This window comes from Haematobia irritans, chromosome 5 (assembly GCF_050003625.1).
Source record: "Haematobia irritans isolate KBUSLIRL chromosome 5, ASM5000362v1, whole genome shotgun sequence".
In the NCBI taxonomy this organism is placed as follows: Eukaryota; Metazoa; Arthropoda; class Insecta; order Diptera; family Muscidae; genus Haematobia; species Haematobia irritans.
The window spans coordinates 5,606,244-5,615,304 of record NC_134401.1 but is presented as its reverse complement, the minus strand read 5'-3'; positions in this window follow the sequence as shown (position 1 = coordinate 5,615,304).

Genomic DNA, 9,061 nt, shown 5'->3' with positions numbered 1-9,061 from the left:
GCTGCCTGCAAACCAGATCAAGGCGAAGATTATAGAAAATACGGGAATATTCTTGTGCTACTCACCTGAATGGTTAGCAAATAATCCATCATAATCAAAATAAGTAGAGTCTTATAGTTCATAGTTTTATAGCTTATTTATAATACAATGTTGCAAACTGATTGATGTAATGTCTGTACAAAATATTTTCTTTAAATATAAACAAATTTCAGTATATTATGTTAATGCATGACTTATTTTGCATTCAAAACAATTTCCCTTAATTACAATACTAATTCTATTCCGGATTATATCAAATAATTAGACTAAAAGTGAAGTGAAATTCAATAACAATAATTGTTTTGAATTTAATGAGCACTCATTATAAAATAAAATTTTTTAGTGTGTAAATTAAATGGATCTTAATTAAATAATACCCCTAATCCTAAAACCTTTCTAAGTGATTGTTTTTAATAAAAAAGATGGAAAATCCAAAATAAATCTTAGCTTATTTTGTAAGTTATTGTTTTTAATAGACCATCAATTTTTTTCTTTGAAATATGGTAAATGTGCCTTACTCCAAAGGTATGAGACATAAATGGGACAATACATATATTAAATTCTTGTACCCTAAATATAAGAATTCTATACGGCCGAATCCTATACCATGGATTATGCGTACAAAGTTCTACTAAAGACTGCCATTACTTGGGTTGTAGTAACGGTTACCGATGGCAACACTGAAAAAAAAACATGTCCGGTTCCAACAAATTTGTCTTTACTCTAACAATTATACCCTCCAACATAAGATGGGGGTATATTAACTTTGTCATTCCGTTTGTAACACATCGAAATATTGCTCCGTCTGTTGAAATCACGCTAACTTCCGAACGGAACATGCTATCGACTTGAAACTGGGCACAAGTAGTTGTTATTGATGTAGGTCGGATGGTATTGCACATGGGCCATATCGGTTCACTTTTACGTATAGCCCCCATATAAACGGACCCCCAGATTTGGATTGCGGAGCCTCTAAGAGAAGCCAATTTCATCCGATCCGGCTGAAATTTGGTACGTGGTGTTAGTATATGATCTCTAACAACTACGCAAAAATTGGTCCACATCGGTCCATAATTATATATAGCCCCCATATAAACCGATCCCCAGATTTGATCTCCGGAGCCTCATGGATGAGCAAAATTCATCCAATCCGGTTTAAATTTGGTACATGGTGTTAGTATATGGTCTATAACAACTACGATAAAATTGGTCCACATCGGTCCATAATTATATATAGCCCCCATATAAACCGATTCCCAGATTTGGCTTGCGGAGCCTCTAAGAGAAGAAAATTTCATCCGATCCGTCTGAAATTTGGTACATGGTTTTAGTATATGATCTCTAACAACTACGCAAAAATTGGTTTATAATTATATATAGCCCCCATATTAACCGATTCCCAGATTAGGCTTGCGGAGCCTCTAAGAGAAGCAAATTTCATCCGATCGGCTGAAATTTGGTACATGGTTTTAGTATATGGTCTCTAACAACTCCGCAAAAATTGGTCCACCTCGGTCCATAATTATATATAGGCCCCCATAAAAACCGATCCCCAGATTTGACCTCCGGAGCCTCATGAATGAGCAAAATTCATCCGATCCGATTGAAATTTGGTACATGGTGTCAGTTTATGGTCTCTAACAACCTTGCAGGAATTGGTCCATATCAGTCCATAATTATATATAGCCCTCCTATAAACCGATCCCCAGATTTGGCTTGCGAAGCCTCAAAGAAAAGCAAATTTCATCCGATTCTGTTGAAATTTGGTACATGATGTTAATATATGGTCTCTAACAACCATGAACAAATTGGTCCACATCGGCCCATAATTATATATAGCCCGCCTATAAGCCGATCCCCAGATTTGATCTCCGGAGCCTCATGGATGAACAAAATTCATCCGATTCGGTTTAAATTTGGTACATGGTGTTAGTATATGGTCTCTAACAACCATGCAGGAATTGGTCCATATTAGTCCATAATTATATGTAGCCCCCATATTAACCGATCCCCAGATTTGACCTCCGGAGCCCCTTGGAAGAGCAAAATTCACCCGCTCCGGTTGAAATTTGGTACGTGGTGTTAGTATATGGTCTCTAACAACCATACAGGAGTTGGTCCATATCGGTTCATAATTATATATAGTCCCCATATAAACCGATCCCCAGATTTGACCTCCGGAGCCCCTTGGAAGAGCAAAATTCACCCGATTCTGTTGAAATTTGGTACGTGGTGTTAGTATATGGTCTCTAACAACCATACAGGAATTGGTCCATATCGGTCCATAATTATATATAGCCTCCATATAAACCGATCCCCAGATTTGGCTTGCGAAGCCTCAAAGAGAAGCAAATTTCATCCGATTCGGTTGAAATTTGGTACATGGTGTTAATATATGGTCTCTAACAACCAAAAAAAAATTGGTCCACATCGGCCAATAAATATATATAGCCCGCCTATAAGCCGATCCCCAGATTTGGCTTGCGAAGCCTCAAAGAGAAGCAAATTTCATCCGATTCTGTTGAAATTTGGTACACGGTTTTGATATATGGTCTCTCACAACCATGAAAAAATTGGTCCACATCGGCCCATAATCATATATAGCCCCCATATGAACAGATCCCCAGATTTGACCTACGGAGCCTCATGGGTGAACAATATTCATCCGATTCGGTTGAAATTTGGTACATGGTGTTAGTATATGGTCTCTAACAACCATGCAGGAATTGGTCCATATCGGTCCATAATTATATGTAGCCCCCATATTAACCGATCCCCAGATTTGACCTCCGGAGCCCCTTGGAAGAGCAAAATTCACCCGATTCTGTTGAAATTTGGTACGTGGTGTTAGTATTTGGTCTCTAACAACCATACAGGAATTGGTCCATATCGGTCCATAATTATATATAGCCTCCATAAAAACCGATCCCCAGATTTGACCTCCGGAACCTCATGGATGAGCAAAATTCATCCGATTCGGTTGAAATTTGGTACATAGAGTTAGTATATGGTCTCTAACAACCATGCAAAAATTGGTCCATATCAGTCCATAATTATATATAGTCCCCATATAAACCGATCCCCAGATTTGGCTTGCGAAGCCTCAAAGAGAAGCAAATTTCATCCGTTTCGGTTGAAATTTGGTACATGGTGTTAATATATGGTCTCTAACAACCATGAAAAAATTGGTCCACATCGGCCCATAATTATATATAGTCCCCATATAAACCGATCCCCAGATTTGACCTCCGGTGCCTCATGGATGAACAAAATTCATCCGATTCGGTTGAAATTTGGTACGTGGTGTTTGTATATGGTCTCTAACAACCATGCAGGAATTGATCCATATCGGACCATAATTATATGTAGCTCCCATATAAACCGATCCCCAGATTTCACCTTCGGAGCCCCTTGGAAGAGCAAAATTCACCCGATCCGGTTGAAATTTGGTACGCGGTGTTAGTATATGGTCTCTAACAACCATACAGGAATTGGTCCATATCGGTCCATAATTATTTCTATAGAAAATTTTGTCAAAATTTTATTTCTATAGAAAATTTTGTCAATATTTTATTTCTATAGAAAATTTTGTCAAAATTTTATTGCTATAGAAAGTTTTGTCAAACTGAATTATATACATATTTAATCGGCCTTTTTTGGTTTAACAGAATCCCCGTATGGACTAACTTACAATTGAGAAGACGGTGTTAAGAAGTTTTAAGATACCTTGCCATCGGCAAGTGTTACCGCAACCCAAGTAATTCGATTGTGGATGACAGTCTTTAGTACAAGTTTCTATGCAATCCATGGTGGAGGGTACATAACTTACGAACTTACGACCGTATATACTTGTTTGAGTTAGTCTTTATGAAATTGTTTTTACATCCTGTAAAAGAATCAACGTTTATCACAAAAATTACCCTATATTCTTCCTCTAAAAAAAAACTTCTTTACAGCGAAAAGCAAATGGGAAATAATTATTTTTTGCGTGTATTTTAAGGACATGAAATCTTTGGCCTTTGGGAATCAGTTTATACAGGAGCTATATATAATTATGGGTCAATATGGACCAATTTTTGCAATTTCAGCAGGATCTGATGAAATTCACTTCTCTGGAAGTCTAATCTGAGGATTGGTTTATATGGGGATTTATATATTTAAAAACGGATATACGAGGGCAGTTCGGAAACTTCTTTTATCGGGACAAGAAATTCATAATGATATGGTGAATGTGTTATTTAGGTGAAAGTGCTCCTTCATATGCAACAGTAAAAAATTGGGTTGCTGAATTGCTAAACATGGTCGTACAAGCATTGAGGATGAACCACGTAGTGGACGTCCAAAAACAGCAACAACAACCGAAATTGTAGCCAAAGTGCATGATATGGTATTAAATGATCGACGAATAAAAGTGCGTGAAATTACTAATATCATTGGCAACTCAAATGATCGAGTCCATTTAATTTTGCATAAAGAACTACAGATGAAAAAGCTTTCTTTTTCCAATTACAGTTTTTTTAATAAAATATATATCATTATATAACAGCACTACACATATTACACACAAACAAATATTTTTTTATCTTAAATCACGAAATCAATTGATTCAATTAGCTGATAGCCTAAGTAGCTAATGCTAGATTTTTTTCTCTATTATTCTTGTATTTACTATAAGTTTAATAAATAAATAAATAAATAAATAAATAATTGATTCAATTAAATTTTAATTAAAATGTCTTCAATCACATAAATGATTTAAAAAATTAATTGATCCAATTCAAAAATTAATTGATACTATTAATTTTTGTGATTGTTTTTATTTCAATTAAAAAATTTGTTGCATCAATTAAATTTTTAATTGAATATTTTTTAAAACTCAATTAAGACTTTAGTTGGAAAAATGTTTGTGAAATTTTTTTCTGTGTACATCACTTTGAAGGTCATCAACAATTTCGCCCATAGATATCAAAATAGTAGATTAGCCACGCACAGTAGATCCTTGAACTTTTACCTGTCCTAACTTAAAGGCTCTATTTGAAAAGTCCAAAGTAAAATTGAATAGAACAAACGGTGGTGTGTATGAGGGTAAAAGATTCTTAGAAAGAGTCATATTTTCAAGCCAATACAAAAAATCCTATAAAATATCAGAATTAGACAAAAAAAAAAAAAAATAATAATTATTTAACAAAGTGAAAACTGAAAATACTTACACCTTTAATAGGACAAGAATAGGGAAAATTACTGGTCTTTCTCAGTCCAGACATGATTTCACGCCCCAATGGAATTCCCATGGTTTTACTCAAAACATCACATAATGGCATTTTTACATTGATGAAAGTAATAACCTTATCACTACCCCGATGTTTAACATGCACCTTAAGCGTCATTTCAACGGTCTTTGGTGCATCACGATATAACTCCAAATTACCATTAATGGCATAGGTATTACGATTCAATGCTCTCAAATTACAATAATATCGCTTGACAATATCAGAGTTATTTTTACATAGAAAACTGTTGATTTCTAAAGTGGCTAAACGGTTTGCGGTCTAAATGAATGCAAACAAGATTACGTTAATGGACTCTAGAAATCCTATAAATATTTCTCACCTGAATTGAAGGCAAAAAATGCAAAGAAAACAATAGCAAGTGTACCAATTTAAGTGACATTTTCCAAGTTACTACGAGAGTCGATATGAAATACACGATAGCAAAAATAAATCTGTTAAAGTCTTAATGGTAACTTTTTGATGACAATATAATTGCTATTATAAGGATTTTATTTGTAAATGAATACAAAATAGAAATATATTCGAAACGATTAATAATCAATTAGATTGTCATCAAAAAGTCACCATTAAGACTTTATTTCATATCGATTTGGTAACTTCGAAAATGTCACCTAAATTGGAGTACTTGTTGTTGTTTGCCTTGAATTGTTTAGTTCCAAACCAATCCAACGTTTAGCCACTCTAGAATTCAGGAGTTTTGCTCAAGCATAAAGCTCTTTCAAGCAAATGATCGCCAGTTTTTTTTTCAGAAAAACTAGACATGTCGCAATCGTACCACTAGAACAACGCTGAATAGTCAATTCTGAGTGTTACACAACCATTTGTTTTCTTCTGAGGACAGATCTTCACCACGACAATGCGAGCTCTCACACATTGTCTCAAACAAGATGGATCATCCGCCTTATAAAGGGTGATACGGTCAAAATTTGGTCAATGGAAAACACGTGTAAATCGGTGAAATCGTTTATTTAAAAATCAAATTAAATTTCTTTTTCAAGTTCAATTAGTATAAAATTCAGGAAAAATATTCAGTTAGGCTTTCGCTTTTCCAAATCCGAATTGCCGGGCCTCACGCTTGACACTTGCCATCAGATTTTGTACAGCCACCTTGTCCACCTTCTTCGCCGCAGAAAGTCAGTTTGTCTTGAACTGCTGCTCGTCCTTAGCAGTTTTTTTTTTTGTCTTCTTTAGGTTACGCTTGACAATAGCCCAGTATTTCTCAATTGGGCGGAGCTCTGGCGTGTTGGGAGGGTTCTTGTCTTTGGGAACCACCTGCACGTTGTTGGCGGCGTACCACTCCATGGCCTTTTTACCGTAATGGCAAGATGCCAAATCCGGCCAAAACAGTACGGAACAACCGTGTTTCTTCAGGAAAGGCAGCAGACGTTTATTCAAACGGTTGACAGTCCCGGAAGCTATGAAAATGCTGCTTTTCAAGCCACAGGTACAGATGGCTGGCCAAACCAGATATTTCGTTGCGAACTTTGACAGTTTTATGTGATTGAAAATATCTGCTACCTTTCCCCTTCCTTTTGCCGTATAAAACTCCTGTCCCGGAAGCTGCTTGTAGTCGGCTTTGACGTAGGTTTCGTCGTCTATTACCACGCAGTCAAACTACGTCAGCATCGTCGTGTACAGCCTCCGGGATCGCGCTTTGCTCGTCGTATTTTGTTTATCATCGCGATTTGGAGTCACTACCTTCTTGTAAGTTGTAGACGATACACCCAGCTTATTTGCAGCATCTCGGAGAGAGGGAGGTTAGGGTTTCGCTTGAAACTACCGGCAACTCTCTTTGTCGTCTCAGCGGCTTCCGGTTTTCGATTTCCCCCCGATCCAGACTTCCTGGCTGTCGACAAACGTTCCCCAAACACTTTAATTACATTTGTAACGGTTGATTTGACAACTTTTAGTGATTTTGCCTGCTTTGCGTGCGAGTAGCTCGGATTTTCGCGATGCGCGAGCAAAATTTTGATACGCTGCTCTTCTTGCTTGGACGGCATTTTGACAACTGACTACTGAATTCCAAAATCAAAATAGGAGCAACATTCTATACACACACACCTTCAAAATGAGCGGTTTTCAGGTGTTTTAAATGCAAAATTGAAAGAAATACGTCCAGTTTATATTGACCAAATTTTGACCGTATCACCCTTTATTGATGAGTTTGTTATTTCAACCATTTCGAATATATCTCTTTTGTTTTATCTTCCCATGATATTGTTATTGCCAAATTGTAGTTACATATAAAAAAGTCATCTAGCTTTAATTTGTTCCAATTATTGAATTCTACATCCGTTATCCAATCACAATTTCACCCAAGACTACTGAAATGACAGCTAGGGTCACTTGTAAACATCTCGGTTCTGATAAGGTTATTACATTTGTTCATCTAAAAATGCCAGTGTGTGAGGTTTTGAGTAAAACTTGACATCGTTCCATTGGGGCGCGATATTATCTCTGAACTAAGAAAGGCTGGAAATTTTCCCTATTCGTGTCCCATTAAAGGACTGAGTATTTTCAGTTTTTTTAGTGATTAATGGATATTTTTTTATAATCAAATATTTTGCAGAACTTTTTGGTATTTGGTAAAAAATTTAACAGTTTCCGAAAATATTTTACCCACATACACTCCACCGTTTATACAAATAAATTTTACCCTCGATTTTGCAGATAATGGAAATTATATGGGTCTAATTGTGCGTGGCTAATATACACATTCTGCAGAATCCAGAATCTGTATAGGAACAAAAAAATATTTGGTGTTCGTCAGTATGAATAGTTGGTGATGTTCGATTGTGAGGAAATTTCTCTTTAGCAGATTTCTCAATAAAATTGCAAGCTGCGAATCAATCACATATTAAAACTTTAAAAGTAAACTAGTCCATGCTCTCCCTGCAAAAATAAAATTTTGCTCTAGGAGGTGATCATATTCCTTTTCTGGAGTACCTTACGGACTCGGCTAAAAAAGGAAGGAAGTTTCCAACAGTGGTATCACAATGGACTGAATAGTCAAAGTGAGCCTGTAATATCGGGCTGCCATTGTACTTAACCCTCTAATGCCCAAATTTTTTTGCCAGATGATTAAATATTCAATGTTAACGACACAAAAGCAAGAAAACTAAACATGAAAAATTAATACGGTAAAGTTCAATATATGCTACAAAATCTCTTGAACAGTTTTAACTAAGTTTTCTTTTTATTTTACCCATTGTTGTTGTCTTAGGGTGTGTTTTACTAAAAACATCCTGAATTAACGAAGACCGCTCAAAGGCGGTATTGGGCCTTAGAGGGTAACCTAACCTATCGTACAATTTGCAACATAGAAAATTACAACAAAATTCATTTTTCCCTATTTATCTGTATATTCAACTGTTGGCACGGAATCTTAATTTGAAGTTTATACAAAAACAAATTAATTTGAATGTCCATATTGACAAATTGAGAACTAGTCATATAGATATGACAATTCCACAAACTTCCCAATGTCACTATGGCGTCATTTACATGCTTTCCCTTATACTCAGGCTTCACTGTAGACTACTTAGGTCGTTATATATGAATTTGTGTGTTTAACCATTTCAAGTGTATCTCATTCTTTAATCTTTATTGCCAAATTATCAATACCAATTATAAGTCCATTAACAAAAAAACTCATCTAGCTATAAATTTTTTCGATTCATTGAGTTCTACATCAATTGTTCAATCACAATTTTGAATTATTACCTTCGAAA